An 18,702-nucleotide genomic window follows, 5' to 3' on the forward strand; every position below is an offset into this window, starting at 1 on the left:
CTATTCGCCTAGCTTTTCTTTTCTATCTCTGGCCTTTTTTCTTTGGCTTCGAGCCTTCTTTTGTCTCTAGCCTTTTGTGGCAAATTTTTTTTTTGTTTAGTCTATTTCATCTCGCTCTTTTTGCTGTAAAACTTTGGGTTTCAGGATCCCTGTAAAACCTGTTTTACCTAATAAAAAAAAAATGGGATTAAAATGGATCCATAATGGAAAATCATAGAGTTACACATCTATGGATATTCCCAACTTGTCATAAATCAAGACAACAATGAATATCAAACTAAAGACAACAAGTTGGTACCTTACAAGAAGTTGATTGATGCTCTAAGGAACTATTTCACATTCATGACATTCTAGAAAATTCCTAGAGTAGAAAACAAGGTTGCAGATGCTATGGCCATCCTAACATCTATCCTCCAGTTAAAAGAACATATATCACATTTTAAGTTCCTGGTGGAAGGATTATGTCATCCTACCTATGACTCCTATGATAACCATGTGATTTTCACTATTTTTGGTCATGATTCATCTCTATATGCTACCATTTTCTCCTACCTGTGTGATTAGATTATTCCTAAAAATCTCACGTACAACAAAAATGTCAACTCCTTAACAATGCATCACATTACATATAGATAGAACTTTTTTAGGTATTTAGAGCTAGAAGAGTCCAAAAAAGAATTAGCCAAAATCCATAATGACATTTTCAGGGCATGCTCCAATGGCCTTGTACTTTCTTAGAAATTGCTTAGGATGCATTATGATTGGCCAACTAAGTAAGCTGACCCTATTTGATATATGCTAAATCTTGTAAGAAATATTAGCTTTATGGTAACTTGATTCATGCTCTTGTATGTGAGCTTATACCTTTAGTTACATATTGGCCATTTTGGCAATGGGCCTTTGACTTCATAGGAAAGATTCATCCAAGTTCATCCAGTGGCCACAAGTTCATTATCATGTGACATAATACTTCACCAAATGGGTTGAGGCTATCCTATTATCTTCTGCTATAGGAAAACATGTTACCATGTTTATACTCAACCACATCATTTGTCACTATAGTATTCCTTCCTCCTTTGTTACTGATAATGGAGGACAATTAAAAAACAAGGACCTAAAAAAACTATGTAAGAAATTTAAAATCAAACAAAATTGGTCCTCAATTTACTATCCCCAAGGGAATGGCCAAGTTGAGGCCTCTAACAAGACATTCCTCATGATTCTACATGGATCAATTCACAAATTAGGAAAGGACTGACACTTATAGATCAATATGGCACTATGGGCCTACAAAACCACCATACATACTCCTATAGGGGCCACACCATTTTATTTAGTCTATGGTTCTAAGGCTATCCTCCTCTTAGAAGTTAAGATCCATTCATTTCAAGTCTCCTTAAATAGGTTTATAATTGATGAAGACCATAGGGCTATGAGAGTACAAGAGCTAGAAACCCTTGATGAGCAATACAAGGCTACTTTTGACCATATAAGGGATTATCAAAAGAAAATGTCTACTATATATAACAAGAAGGTTCATCCCCATGAGTTTCAAGTGGGTGAGCTTATACTCAATGAAAATCCCAAAAATCAACAGAACAAAGAGCAGGAAGGGAAATTTGAGCGTAATTGGTTGGGTCCCTACATTATCAGATCAACATTTGGGTCTAGTGCCTGTCATATTTTTACTCTATAAGGGAAATGACTTGTGGAGCCTATCAATGTTCTACATTTGAAGAAGTTATATGCTTGAAGCCTATAGCTTAGTTCTTTGTATATATCTATTTATCTTGAAAAAATCCTAAAAAACATAAAATATCCTGAAAAAATGACCATCTTAGTGAAAACCTAGCAATAGGTTCTGTCATGACCCCTCCTAAAGATAATCCTATGATTATAACTAGATAAAATATAATAATAATAATTCTATTATTGATCATTCAAGCAAGAAATAATATTGATAAATATTTATGATCTAGTCATTTTACTTAATCATTTGTATTATTCATAATAATAATATAAATTATTATCATTCATGATAATAATACTAAGATATAAGAATAAATGTTATAATTATATAATAAATCAATAAGACAATAACATATATAATATTATCACATTTGAAAATAGACATTATGAATTGATTAACATATTTAAATAATAAATATATTAAGTACCTATTAATAAATATGATGCAATAGTTAATGATAATACAATATAGCGATATACGAGTCTTATAAAACTATGTCTAAAAAATTATATTCAAGTATCCCATTGTATAAGAATTTGATATATAATAATAATAAACTAGCATATTTTCCAAAGACACGTCCTTTCACCTGTATTCGTTCAAAGCCTAGTTGGCAGTATTTATAGAGATAGGAAAAGCACAAAACATTAGTTTTTTCATACTAGAGTTAAGAAGGAATGAACAACATGAAATAGAGAGAGATAGCATGGTCGAAGGGATTGAATAACATTGAATACAAATATACAAATCAGAGCATACAAGAGGTACAACATTGAATCAGATTGAAAACAGGCAGTGTGGAAAGAGCAGAGTATACGAGTCAAAAAATAGTACGTGTAGGAGGATTCTCCATCAATTCCCATGTCAGTACAAGAAGATTTTGGAATTTGAAAAGAAGAAACAAGCATTGGATTGAGGGGGTATAGCATTTGAATATTTCATATCAATAAAGGGTGTGGAAAAGGCTTTGCTGAAAACATCACCTGAGCACATTAAACAAATCTCATGAGCGACCAAGCATATTAAGGAGAATGGAGGTACGCACTTTAAGATGGTTTCCACATAGAAAGAATGTGGTACAATAGGATAATATCTCCATCGAGGTTAAAGTGGAATAAGGCGAGATGTGGTATGAAGATAATAAAACATATCCAATATTGTTAATGAAAGCTGAGATATTTTGAAGACCAAGACACATGATTGTTAGGGGGAATTGAAAGAGGATCAAGTATATAGGGAAATCAATAGGTATGGAAGTATTGGTAATAAGTTTATAAGATGATCTACCAATAAAATTGTAGAAGAATAAAATCTATGAATAAGAGAAAAATATAAGTTGAATTATTATTAGGGAGTATTCCTAATTTCAAATATATTTTATGCATAGTTATCATCTTATATATTATTATTATTCAAGAATTTGGATGTCCTTGAAAATAAATAAAAATTCTATAGTTTTCCAAGTATAGAATAAATATTTGAAGTTATTAATAAACCCTTAAAATTGGAAGCTAAGAGTGTTTCAAAGGACATCAAAAAAGGGGACATTATAGGCTCTTTGATGTATCACCACAAAAAAGAAAGAAGAGAAAGTCCTTAATTTTTTTTTCCCAAGTGGTGAAAACCTAGAAACAAGTGCCACTTGAGACCCTCACACCTATCTCTATCAGTCTCACTTATCCACTCTACAACACATTTCCTAGCTAGGAATTATCTCTTATCCTCATCTCTAGGGCACAATTTCTTAGCCTATCAAGGTCTCCTTATGCATTAGGGTTTCTTTGGAAAAACAAAAAACAATGTTTCTTAACACTCCCTCCTTTGACATTGAGCATTTCTCAACACTTTTTAGATAGTCTACCTACAATCTTAGATGTTGTGATATTTCTCACAATTAGAATCAAGTCTTGAAGAAATGGCCAAGTGACTTACACACACACACACACACACACACACACACACACACAAACATTTAAACTACTAAGCTACGATGAAATTTATCCTTTTTTATGCATTGTTTATGATGATTTCATTGCTAAGTGTTCCCACCCTAATAGTCTTTTGAGGATGTGATAGACTAAAAGACTGGGGGCATGGGGCATATCTTACTTGCTTTCCGCTTGTGGTTATACTTTGTTAGTCTAAGATGTTTAGAAAATTCATGCTTATCCTACCTGACACTTTGGACCTATGAGATACGATCCTTTTCTATTTTTGCAAGACTACACTCAAGGGTTATCCTAGCACTTATGCCTTGATACATGTGTAATATTGCTATATTACACTTAGGGAATCTAATGGCATAGCCATCTTGACTTATATCTCTCTGATGATTAGATTGGATTTCCACATTCCTATCTGATATTGATCACATTCATATCTTCATAGTTATACTAGTGACAAATTTTATGATCTTATGATATCCCTAATAAACACTCAATGATAAAATTAGAGTCTAAATGTTTTGCATCTGTTGCCAATAAACTAGTTTATATATTTGTTTGCATCATAGGTTTATTTTCTAGCTTAGTTTTTCATTTTTTGCACATCGAGAGAGCTCTCTTTTCATATTTTTATGGACATGTCAGCTAACTACTTTCAATATCTTCTTTGCTTTCTTCTTAATCACATCTTTTTATCTTCTTGATATTTCACTTCAACTTTTTTCTATCTTGTCATCAGAAGAGGTTAATCTAAAAATCACATATTATCTATCCAAGTATCACATTTTCAAAAAATGAGTGTATATCATACACATGAGAGCTAAAAATATACATGAGAGAGATTCACAAGCGAATCAAGCAATGCATACATGAGCAAGAAATTAGAAACATCATATCAAAACATAAAATTGCTGAAACATCCATAAAATGAGGCAAGTACATGAGAATATCACTCAAAATCAAGTATCTCATATATATCAAAATGTGTCAAAATACATTTACAATGTGAGATCAAAAATTTGGATACATGTCTCAAATACAATATGAGTGACATAAAGCATCAACCTAGACTTAAGACTAGCTTCCCCCCTCATGAATAGGCTATGCCTGGGGAGGAGTTGCTGATGCCCTCAAAGGTGGATGATCCAATCTACCAACTCTCTTAGAGTACATTGGTACTCATCAGTCCACCAGAACTACAACAATATATATTCTATGATAGTAGACTACCCTAGCAGACTATCACTCCACCTCCCACTGGGCCTCCACCATATCATCTCTTAGTTCTCTCTCTTGCTTGTCTACTTTGGCCTATGCATCCACTTGTTGTTGATCCCTGACCACTATGGTCATCCTTAACCCCTATACCTTTGCCTCTAGAGCCTATATGCTAACATCTCGATCATCATCTCCTCTAGTAGGATGCTCCTATCATACCTCCAATCCATTTCTCTCCTGCATCTTAGTGGGAACTCCTCCTCCTCCTCCACATTCTACTCCTCCTCCTCATCACTCACAACTTGGGCCTACATCTATCTCCTCCCTGATTAGAAACTGCTCTTGACCCCCATTCATCTATTGCCTTTGCCTCCACCTCTATCATTGTGTCCTTTATCTTCCCCTTGTCCTATTACTATGAGTGGGGCATTTGGTAATGTGAATCTAAAAAATAGATGCCTCTACATCTCATACAAGTATTTTAGTTTATCCCCTGCATCTTCAACCTCTAAATGGTAGTCCCAAGGCTCTCATATTAAAGATTATATTTCATGTAGAGATGCATGATAGTCAAGTATGAATAGCCAAACATGTGCCTCCTCTCCAAGAAATTGCACATAAGTCATAGTCTCCATTGAGACTACCTGCCACTGAACAAACTGATGCCATACCCAACTAATCACAAAATGCTCTAGTATATCTACATACATCCCAACTAGCAATCAACTATAATGCATGTACTGTAACTCCTAGGAGTAAGACCATCTATGATACTAGTGGTACAACTACCACACAAAAGAGGTAAGCTCATCCAGGATCTACTGCTAATAGGTTACATCTCCACTATGGCTCTGAAGTATGAATCCTATCTACCTAAAGATGATTGATTGGCTATACTCTCAAAACTACACCTATGGTCAAATCACTACAATATGCTCCTAGGCCCATATTTGAGCCAACACTAATCTGCATGCCCAGGTTTGATCACCACAATGTACTACCTTATGTAGATCATAAATCATATATGCTATGATCGCTGGTCCCATGCCATCCTTTAGGGCCACCCAATGAAATTTGCTACCAATCTACCCCATCCTAGTGAGAAGCCCTTCTTATCCCTAGCAGTTACGAAAGCTTGAGTGGCCAATGAACACAAGAGACATGGTAATGGGTACTCATCTTCATATTCATCTATAAGCCTCTCCTAGCTCAAATGAAAGTCTTGGATGGTAACATTTTAAAAAATATTTTGAATGGCTGCCCTTCCCTCTTTCAGGGTCTAATCATAATAAACCTATGATATGTAAACAACTTCACATCAGTATGCCTCATGTGGATAGTAGCAACTTAAAACAAATAAGATAAATAAAATATAAAACTCACTGGATCATCATAACATGGTACCAAAAGAATGTGATATTGTTGGTGTAAATATGTATTTACTATTTACACTTACTTAAGTTTACTTAGCTTAATGCACTATTTTATTATATTGCCTTATTTTATTATTTATTTTATGAGACACTTAGGAGTTTGTGTACCTTTTTGAGTTGTCATGTTAAAAACAAAGAAGTATGCAACTATAATTGAACACATGGTGTCTATAACACTGGAGTTTGCATCATTCACTGAGTTGTCATGTTGATAACACAATTATTCACACTCCCTTTTAGCACATGTTGTCAACAACATAAATTTGTGTGCTACACCATTGTAGGCTTATCCTCTCATCATCGCACTTACTTCCGTGCTTAATGGAGGATAACCCATATCTGGTGGACATGTGCCTGGTTGTATGACTTATCATGTAGCTTATTCCTAGGCATTCTAGATGCATCTCAAAGGCCTTTATATATAGGCACTGCTAGTGTACTTTCATGCATATTGAATTGAATACATCGATATTCTAATCATACTCTTTCTGGTCTATAGTTGTGCTTGTGTTTGAGTTTATTGTTCTTGGGTGAATTATGCCCTAAGGAAAATTATTACATGGTATTAAAGCTTGGAGAATCTCTCTTCACATAGCCATTCAAGACCATTATTGCTTCAACACCTCGACCTAAATCTGGAGTACTGTAGAAATTGGGAGCATCCAAAACAAACCTTGCTGTTGCATTTGAAACATTGATTCAATGCAAATCAGCTATAAATTTAGCTACCCTAAGCCAAAGTCAATCGTGAGGCAATTTTTTTTGCAAATCAGCACTTGGAGGCCCTGATTTTCAAATCAGGTATGATCTTTTTTTAGATCTATAATTTTAATGTTTCGATTTGAATTATTTAATCTCTATAATTATTTTTTGATTTCTAGGTATTTTCAATTTTTTTTTGCGCAGTTAGGCTAGCAATGAATTTTTTTTTGTAGAATCGGGCAGTGATACCCTAGCCCTGAAATTTGGGAGGAATATTTTGTTTAATCACATAGCATATTCCTTAATCAGGTGAGCATTATTCCTATAATTTTTGGACATTGGAAAGCATTGACAGTTGCCAAATCCAGCAACCACAATTATTTTTGCTGGCGGCACACTATTTACCTAGACTGGTGGCCCAACACAACCGTGGCTCATTTTATTTTAACTACCAATGGTATTTTTTTTAAACAATATGATTAGTAGACTCCTGACACATGTGAGATTTTATTTAGAGTTTTTGATAAATAGTACAAGGTTTCAGAGCCCAAAAACCCATCTCAGACATTGACACCATTTATTTGAAGTTTCTTGATGAAGCATTGAACATTCTGAGCTTGCTAGTCACATTGTGCCATGCGACAAAAATAACTCCTACACTTCCATCTACCACATAGAACTGTGACCATGTACTTTTCCATGGTGGAGTATACCTCAGTGCTTCCTATGATGCTAGTAACTACCAGTCTGACTCAGCGCCCAATGTAGGATTACATCAACAAAGCCAATGAGTATAGGGCACTACTTAAAGATTGTGGAAATCCCATGAAGGATGACACTTTAATTCATCACATCCAAAAGAGGCTACCTTTAGAGTATGCTTCCTTTGTTTTGAGTTATAATACTCATAGGTTGACCATGGGAAGTGCTTTCTAGAAGCCTACTTTTGATACATTTGTGGAGTTGTTGATTGTTGAACAATCTCACTTGATAGATTTGGGACTTGTCAAAAAATCAAAGACTAAAGCATTGGTGGCTAGTGATAAGCATTGATCAAGTCAAGGAGGGAAAAGTTCTAGCAACAAGAAGAAGAAGCAGTGGAAGCATAAATTGCAATTTGAGACACAACAATCCTCCTCATAGCAAGGCAATTCTTCTTCCAACAAGAAGGGAAGTAATGAAAAGAAGGATAATTTTTTTTTGTGCATATTGCAAAAAGCCAAATCATGATGAGCATCATTGCAAGACTAAGAGAATCAATGAGTTGGAAAATCTACTTAGGAAGAAAAAAATTCAAGTGCTAGGTACTTCCAAGGATTCAACTCCAACCTCTTCAAAGGGCAAAGGGCAAGCACTTATGGAAAATACAAGTTCTTCTTCAGAATTGATACTTGACTCAAGTGCCTCCTATCATATGGATTCTTCAAAAGGAGACTTTTATTCATTGAAGTAGTCACAAGTACCACACATCTTCATGGGAGATGATACCAAAATGGATGTTCAAGGGAAAGGACATGTGGAAATGGAAAATGGGGAATTAAGAAATGTATCTCCTCTCAGTCTACCAAATCACTCACCTTGGAGATGGACACAAAGTTGAGTTCCTTCCAGATTCAATGATGGTGTGTAGTCTTAGAGATGATTTAGTAGTTGCAGTGGGGAAAGTCAATAATGAAAAAAGGCTTTATTCCTTCTCCCACTTTGTGCCTAAGTCTCCTTCTCAAGCCTTGTTGAATCAATCTAATTCACACATCAAACTATGGCATGCGTAGTTTGGGCATCTTGCCTTCCACCATCTTCAACAAATTTTCTTTAAATGCATGGTCAAAGGTCTACCTAACATCAAATTTTCTCAGAGTGAATGTTCATCATGTTTAGTGGATATGCATCTTGAGGAGAAGTATGATAAACAGAAGTCTTCTAGAGCACTAGTTGTTCTCTAGTTAGTTGACATGGTATTAGTAGGACCTTTTGCAGTGACTTTAGTTAGCAAAGGCTGCTACATTGTTCTTTTTGTTGATGACTATTCATGCTTCACATGGGTCTACTTCCTTCATCATGAGAATGAAGTGGTTGATAAGCTTCAAGCCTTTAAGATTCATGTTGAACACAAATTTAGGAAAGCCATCAAGGTTCTACAGATGGACAACAAAAGTAGATATGTGTACAAAAGACTTAAGGAATTTTGCAAAATTGAGGGAATTGATCTTCAGAATCCACTAGCATTTAGTCCACACAAGATAGATGTTACAACTATGAGGATTAGAACTCTTAAGTCCATGGCAAGTTGCATGATTAAAGCCAAGTCTCTTGATCCAACACTTGAAGTCAAAGCCATTACTAGTGCCACTCACATACTTAAAAAGTCTCCTCATAATGCCTTAGATGGTAAGATTCCTTTTGAGGTGTGGTGTGGTAGAAAACTAGTTGTGAGTCACTTCAGAGTCTTTGGTTGTCCAGCATGGTCAAACCTATCTTCTAGGAGATGCAAGGCACCATCATCTAGGCCTTGTACTTTCATTGGTTATGAAGATGGTGTTAAAGCTTATAGACTTATGGACCCAGAGACTCATGATATTTTTGTGGAGAAGGATGTTCACTTTAAGGAAAGTTCACCTAGCTTATCCTCTAATCCTCTCCGCACTTCATACATTGTGGAAAATGATAGTGGCACTGACGATAGTGCTTCAACAGATTTAGACACATGGAATTCTATTGATAGTTGCAATGAGAGGTCACATCCACATACATACATTGCCACAGTGATAGGTCCAACACAATAGGGTACCTCTTGTCTCCTAGCTCCAACTTTAGTTGATGACTACATGGAAGACATTATAGGCTTGTTCATGGAGTCACACATCACAGATCTGAGAAATAGCCTTGATGATTTTCATCTTCTCTTTGATGAAGATGATCCTTTTATAGTTGTTGCAAGGGCTCACTCTAACCCTCATGTTCATTCTCTATGTGATCAATCTTCATAGGTTGGTGTGATTATGGATCCTTATGTACAATAGTTTTCAGAGGTCTTTTTATCAGTAGAGGAGATAGATGGTTCATTGGGATAGGTTCAACAGACATCCTTACGAGATTTGCATTCATTCTTTTTAGTATAGTTAGAAGGGGTGAACATTAGCATCGACATAGGGACACTTGAGTAGGTTTTTGGGCCACCATACATCTTCAGGATTGTACCTTTGCCTTTATTTATTCCAAAGGGGAGGAACATCATTCTACACTCTTGGACCAACTTCTTTCTTGGAGCAGCAATCAGTGGTCGACATTCTTTATTTTGGGGGAGGGGGGACTACCTTGTCTCTCTTCCTCTTCTTTCTTATGGGGGGGACTTTTTCCTCTTATGAGGTCTTGTTCTTCTCATTCTTCACTATTGTATATGTACTTGATGTATTTTGTAATGGGGTGGTCCTAATTACTCCATCCATCCATGCATCTAGTCTTTTCATCTCTCTTTTTGCGGGAGGGTTTTCTCATGAGGTTTTCCCTCTTTCTCCACTTTATGAGATATTTCATTTCATTATGTACATGGGTACCTAACATGGCCTAGTAACCAGGACCCATTATGCATTTCATCCTAGTTTTCATAAGCTTAAGGGCATTCCCCTAAGTTGCACTTAAGGGGGGGTGTTGGTGTAAATATACATTTACTATTTACACTTACTTAAGTTTACTCAGGTTAATGCATTATTTTATTATTTATTTTGTGAGACACTTAGGAGTTTATGAACCTTTTTGAGTTTTCATGTTGACAACATAGAAGTACACAACTCTAATTTAGCACATGGTGTCTACAACACTCAAGTTTGCATCATTCACTGAGTTGTCATGTTGACAACACAATTATTCACACTCCCTTTTAGCACATGTTATCAACAACATAAATTTGCATGCTACACCATTGTAGGCTTATCCTCTCATCATCACACTTACTTATGTGCTTAATGGAGGATAACCCATATCTGGTGGACATGTGCCTAGTTGTATGACTTATCATGTAGCTGATTCCTAGGCATTCTAGGTGCATCTCAGAGGCCTTTATATATAGACACTCCTAGTGTACTTTCATGAATATTGAATCGAATACATCAATATTATGATCATACTCTTTTTGGTCTACAGTTGTGCTTGTGTTTGAGTTCTTAGGTCTTGGTTGAATTTATTCCTAAGGAAAATTCTTACAGATATACATCCTTTAGTGTGATGGTGGACTCTCCAATTAGAAAATGAAAGGTGTTGTGCTTGCTATGCCACCACTTGGTTAGTATAGTCAATAACCCATGGTTTTTCCATATGTAGGGCATTTGTGTCACCCACTTTAGCCCCATACTCAATATGAAAATTCTCTCATCATTAGTCAAACACTGTAAGAAATGCAGCCCCACCACTTTAGGGTCCCCAACAAGAAGTGTGGGAAACACCATCTACAAAATAAAGTCAAGCACACATCAGTAACATCAAAAAAGTGATCGAAGATACAAAATTTAAACTCAAAAAACTCAAAAGATAGACTGTATGATACTTCTTTCTATAGCTAGGCAACACTTTTTGCTAACATAGTATCACATGATAATTGTCATAGTACCCAAGTAATAAATTTTTTCTGGGTGATATTTCACATTGGACGAGATGATATTTGGGTATGGCCGAAATGATAGAACATTTAAAAGTAGGGTGATACTGTTTGTGTGATAGAAATATTGTGCAATATTTCTTAAAGTACCAATGCAATACTTTTGAAATATTGCCTGATATTTCTTTTTCAAACCCCTAAAATATGCCAAAAATGATATAAATGAGTACAAAAATGATAAAAGTTTGATGACTTACCACCAAGTTGTAGTCGGGTCATTGGTTGTGCAACTGGTTGTGGTTGAAGTGATGTTTTTGGATTAGAGTGCTTGCCAAATCCATTTTCTCTCTTGAGACTACTCAAAAATCTCTCAAAATCACAAAAGACAAATGAATTTAAAATGACACTTAGACCCCTTATGTAGCCTTCCAACCTCATTTTGGCTCATTTTTCAAACTCCTCAAAATTCTACAAAAATTTCACCCCTAGCTAATTTTGACATCCTTGATCCATTTTTAGGATTGAAATCAAAATCTAAGTTCATCTTGATAGTCAAATTGTGCATCAAATTCTACCTTTTTCTATGCAGTTAACTGACCTTTTTGAGGTGTAATCTTCAAATCTTCACTAGGCATCTTCATTTCTCCATGTCTTCACAATATTTACACTTCATATCTACCTCAATTCATAACTTTCACTTATAAGTGATCTTTCTACTTGATTTGACCTAATTTGCACACTTTATCTTTCACGGTCAACTCTAGTAAAGCTGGGCATTCTATCATTCCTTAATGGTCACTCTTTAGTTTTAATAATATATTTTCCATCATTGACTTTTCTATATCTTGATTTCTCATATCTTTTTCATTTCTATATCCCCTTTACCTCATTTCAATTTTGATCTTGAGGGGACAGTAATACTGTATCATCACTTGCTACAACTATCTATTTCTTAGGAGCATATGTTTGATATTTTCATTTGCTCTTGATCTATCTACTTTTTCTTGGTGTTGGCATTCTTCTTGAGTTCTAATAGCTTCTCTTTCTTAGTGTTTAGTACTATCGCTATCAAGCTATACATTTAGGATTTTCTATCTCTTTCTGCATTTCATTCTTCAAAATCAGATCTCTCTATCTGTTGCTACCTACTTGGCTTCTATTTTCTTTGATGTCATGTTTTCTCAAATAAATCACACATTAGTCAAAGATGGGAAAATGTAATCACCTAAAAATGGTCATCTAGAATATTAGTCCCCTTCTCAATATTTTGGCTAAATTAATTAATCATTTTCTTAGACCAAATTGCTAAAAGTGAATTAATTTGATTATAAACTATAGTTTGACTATACTATCCTAAGTTCATTATTTGATTAAAAGAACATGTACCCTTTTAATTAAATAAAAGACCCCTTTCTTCTAACCCACTCAATATGCACACATAAAGTCTTTTTTTCGATTTTACAAATTAAAAGGAAATGCTTTTTTTGTCTCACATGAAAAGTCAACTCTTTTCTTATTGGTTGACTTCCTCTTGTACATGGATCATGCCAAAGTCAAATTTCCTCCTTAATGTTGTATCCCTTGATCTTGATCTCCACCGTTCGTACATCTTTAAAAGAAAGAGCTCTCCCCTTCTCAAAGGATCCACACTCTTGAGTATTGTTATGTTGTGGGTTTATTGGTCAAATTCTTGAGAGCTTTGTGGAGAACTTCTCATTCCTTGCACTGTTCTCCCATATCATGACATATTAGCTTAGAATTATATATCATGGTAGTTTAGTTCTTTTTCTATAGCTTAAATCACATAGTAACTAGCTTGGATCTTGTAACACTCTCATTCTTGTTTAAAATAGCTACATTTTGCATATTCATGTTAGTTTAATCCATATTTGAATTGCATAGCTTGAGAATTCTTGTGGACACTTGCATTCTTGCATCTTGTCTTAAAAACCTCCCATTGCATGGTTTAATAGAAAGGGTTGTGTCTCTAAGACTCAATTGAGAGCCCCTTACATGCTTTAAACACACTTCTTGCACTCCATGGATAGAGAGCTCTAAGCCAACATTCAAGCATTCTAATCTCATGGAATCATTTGGATAGAAGGTTTAGAGTATGACACTTTCTTGGTGTACACTAGGGACATTCCAAATTGTTACCCAAACTATCAACTTTATCAAAAAATGGACATTCTACCTTCAACTAGGAGTGAGAGAACCAATTTGATGGATTTTAGACTTCTACCAAACTTCTAGCTTCAAAATCAATAGCTCTTCTTATTGATTCCATCAAACTTAGCGAAATTGTCCTAATTAGGCCTCCAAAATTAGTTTTTGGGCTGCAACTCCAAATTTATCTTAACAAGGTGGAAAAAAAACCTTAGCTATGGATACCCTTTTCGAAATACTACAAGATTTTTAGGGTATCAAGTCCTACTTAGATTTTTTGGAAATACTACAAGATTTTGGAAAACCCCCTTGCATCATAGAGGAAAAAATAAGTTCAAAACCATACATTCCTTAGACTTCTAGGGTATAAAACCCATACAGTCCCTAATCTTCCTAACAACCAAAACACAAGGTAAGCAAAAATAACTCGAAAAAACTAGATGGAGCATTTGATAAGAGAAATGACATTACAAGACATTCATAAAAACCTTTTGTGTTCTTGAAGGCTATTTTCCATTCATCCCCTTCCCTTATCCTAATTTGGTGATAGCCACTTTTGAGACATATCTTGGTAAAGTACCTTGCTTCCCCTAAATAGTCCATTAGGTCTTTAGTCTTAGGTATTGGGAACCTATACCTAATGGTGATCCTATTTAAGGCTCTTAAATCTATACAAAGTCTTCAAGCTTCCCCCTTTTTAGGTGCTAAAATAGTAGGCACAACACAAGGGTTTATACTTTTTCTAATTAGGCATTGGTCTAAGAATTCTTGGATTTGCTTGATAATTTCCTCATTTTGTTGAGGGGTTATTTTATAGACAAATTTTTTAGGAAGGATGGCTCTTTGGGATAAAGTCAATTTGATGGCTAATATGTCTGTTAGGAGGTACGGTAGTAGGTTGTACATCACTAATAATTTCCTTGTTCCCTTCAAGCATTGCTTGGACTTCCTTAGGTAACTCTATTTTCATTGCTACCTTGTCAACAACTTCTTTTTTGGGTTTTAATACTAAGGAAAACCCTAATCCTTCTCCTTCTTCCAAGGTCTTTAAGAACTCCTTTTTACCCACCATGAGGACATTAGGACTTGGAGATTTCACCTCTCCTTCTTCTATTAAAGATTGGATCTTGAATATCACACCATATTTCTTGAAGGAGTATGCATTTTTGGCTCCATCATGCATTTCTTGTCTATCAAGCTACCATGTCCTTCCTAGTAGAAGGTGACATGCATCCATAGGTATAATGTCACATAACAGCTTGTCCTTATACCTTCCTATTGAGAATTCAACTCATATTTGTTCACTTACAAGAACATGTTGCCCCTTGTTGAGCCAGGTAACCTTATAGGTATTGTTATGTGGAAGTCTTTTCATATTCAATTTTCTTGTTGCCTCCTTTGATATGATATTATCTATAGAACCCAAGTCTATAATGACCTTATCCACTTTTCCCATCATCTTTCTTTTCACCCTAAATAGTTCTCTTCTTTGTCTTGGTTCTTCCTTTATGGGTTCCTTAATCAATGTCCTTGTTATAATTAGATTTTCCCCTTTTTTTGATTCAAAGGGTACTTTAGATGGTTTTCTACTATTACTAGACTCTTCTTGCACATAGTTAACTCTTTTCACAATCCCTTGGGAAGTAGAACCTTTTTTAGGGCATCTATATTCAAGGTGTCCCATTTGGTTGCAACTATAACACTTCATGGTTGTAAAGTAGGATCCTCTACCTTGGTTGCTACTTCTTCCTCTTCCACCATTTTTAGAGACATTTCTTCCCCTATTGAAACTCCCTCTATTTGAATCCCCTTCTTTTTGTTTAGTCCACTTAGTTTCCCCTTGGCTTCTTGAGTCTAAACCTCTACCACCATAATCTCTTTGATTCCTACCATTTTTACCTCTACCTCTACCTCTAAAATTGGTGTCATATTTCTTTTGTTCTTTTCTTCCACATTCAGTGCTAATTAGAAACATCTATGGACTATTGTAGGTGTCCATAGGTTTATTTCTTCTTGTATGTTCCACTTCAACCTAGGTAGATACCTAGCCACCTTAATACATTCTTCTTCTTGAGTCCCTAATCTCAAACATAACTTCTAAAATTCTTTAGTATATGTTGCCACATCCATATCTTTTTTCTTTAAGCTTTGCCTTTTTCTTTGTGTATTTGAATTTCATAGTCTTTAGGTAGGTATTGTTCCTTTACCTTAGTCACCATGGATTTCCAGTTTCCAATTAGTTTCTTTTCCACCTTCTCCCTCTCTTCTTGGAGATACTTCCACAAGGTCAGTGCTAATCCTTTTAGTTTAGATTTGGCTACCTTGAACTTTTGTGCTTTAGTGACCCCATCACACTCAAAGTGGTTTTCCATCCCTTCAATCCATTCCATTAGAATTTTTGGGTCCATCTTCCCACTAAACAAAGGGACTATTGACATTATAGTCAAGTTTATTTATTAGTGAAACACACACTTAATTAGATGGTTAGCAACTATTGAGCTTATCTTGTAGTTTATAATGTTAATCAAGTAATTCAAGCTTTACTGGGTTGTAGGAACAATATTCAATTTTCACTGAGCAATATCTACCAAGTTGGTGATTATTAGTGTAAACTGAGCTTCATAGTGTTTATCGAGTTTCTTAGTGTAAACCAAGTTCTCCAGTGTTTACTGAGTTCACAGCTTTAGTAATGTAAATCTAGTGTTGACTAAGCTATGAAGTGTCAACCAAGTGATTTAGTTTACACCAAGCTCATAGTGATAGTGTTGATTGAGCTATGTAGTGTCAACCAAGTGATTTAGTTTATATGTTGAGTTTCATAGTGCTCACCAAGTCACCAATGAAAACCAAGTTTAGACTACTTGGAAGTGATTAGTATGAGATAAGCTTCTATGTCTATTGAGTACATGATGATTCCAAGCATTGACAATGGTTCTCAAGTGTTAGAATCTCATCAAGTTTTTCTTTAGAACTTGAGTACCTACAGTTGGGCAAAAATTGTGTATTTTGGTGAAACTTGTATTGTAGCCAACTTTGATGAATTGTAAATTGGATTTTTATATATGTAATGTATTGTATTACATCAAAAGAAGTATGGTATGAAATATAAAGATATATATAAGAGTAGAAGAGAAAATTAAGAAGGCTAAAACAATATAAGGAGAAATAAGGATTTATCTATCACAACAAGGTGGTCATTACATTCCAAAGGAATCTCATTAAAAAAATCAAAGTTGTAGATCAGAGATAAGCCACTCGTTCATCCTAATAGGTGGAACAATTAAATCCTTTCACAAGGTAGACTTAATAGTTTTAAAAAAAATCTCTTTATCAAGTACATACTTCACTGTATGTTTGTAAATCCTTTTGTAAGGTGGACCTAGCAGTCCTTATTGCTCCTAATAGGGTAGATCATCAGAAGTGCTCATTATAAGCCTTTACAGGCCAACTTTATACTTTAGTACTAAAGCTTGTGGGTATCATCTCCACCCCAATTATACTCTTTATTTAGAAGGTTTTTGGGTTACCATATTATGAGTCAAAGTGTTATGAAGTTTTAATACTTTCAATTTTTCATGCATGCAATTAGATCAAAATATATATGAAGGATTAATTGTGAATTAGAATGAAGTTTAATTGGTTATTGATTCACCCCTCCCCTCTTAGTAAGCTAGCCTATTTTATATTTCCAACAATTGGTATTAGAGCTTTGTGGCTCTCAAAGAAGAAGTTTAACAACTTGAGAAAAGATTAGAGGTAATGGAAGTATTCAAAATTGATAAGGCTATTGACAATGAAAAGATAGATTTGGAATTGGCTATTGGGAAACTTAAGAAAGCAAAGGAGAAACTCTCTCAATCCCTAAAAAGAAGAAAAGATATTGTAGTACAGATGAATGACAAACTCTACACTAAATAAAGAATTGAAGATATTTATTTAGGAAATAATTCATATGAAGCTAATGAAGCAATTAGAGAACTATTAGAAAAGAATGGTAAACTTCAAGAAGTAAGAAAGCTAAAAAGAGAACAAGAAATTAGTCAGTAAGATTGTGTGAATTCATGGATGAGAAAAACAAGATAAAAGAAGAGATAAAAGGAAAGAACAATGAAATTCAACATCTATCCCTTCAATTGGAAGACTTCATTGATTAGCTTACTAATTCAAATGAAGAAATCATGAATCTAAGATTAGAGAATGAAAGATTGCAAAATGATCTAAACAATAAAAAGAAAACCAATGAGAGGATGATGAAATCTCAAGTACATGAATCAATTAAATGAGAAAACCCAATACAAACAGAAAGGCGGCAAGAATTGGATATATAGAAGAAGGTGAATCATCCAAGCAAGGAGCTCAAAAGAATCAAAGACCTATTTTCAATCACTTTGGTAAGTTAGGTCATACATTAAAAAAATGTTGGAGTAATGGTAAAGATAAATTCAATGGAAAAATGCTACAATTGCAATAAGCATGGTCATAGAGCTAATGAATGCAAAGAGAAACCTAAATTTGAAGGCAAATGTCACAAATGCAAGAATCATGGGCACAAATCTTCTGAATGCAAAACCAAGATATTGAACCCAACATAATAGATTGTAAAAGCTATATTTGGTTGGGACTACAACACATGGTGTGGATGTCACTACTATGGAGAATTTGGACACATTAGAGTAAACTATGTGAAACATCACATGAGGAAAAGAGACACCACTAGAAGATGTTTTATTTGTATAAAAATTGGACACCTCACCAAGAACTATATGAACACTAGAAAAATTGAAGTTGAAAAGAAAGCCAAGGCTGACAATATCAGAAAGCAAATGAGACAACAATAGATTCTAAAATCTTCTAAGAATGAAAGTCTGAGCAATGAAGCACATGTCACTCAAGCTTTTC

The sequence above is a fragment of the Cupressus sempervirens genome, chromosome 7, assembly GCF_028749045.1.
Source record: "Cupressus sempervirens isolate cs-2001-9-10 chromosome 7, ASM2874904v1, whole genome shotgun sequence".
In the NCBI taxonomy this organism is placed as follows: domain Eukaryota; kingdom Viridiplantae; phylum Streptophyta; class Pinopsida; order Cupressales; family Cupressaceae; genus Cupressus; species Cupressus sempervirens.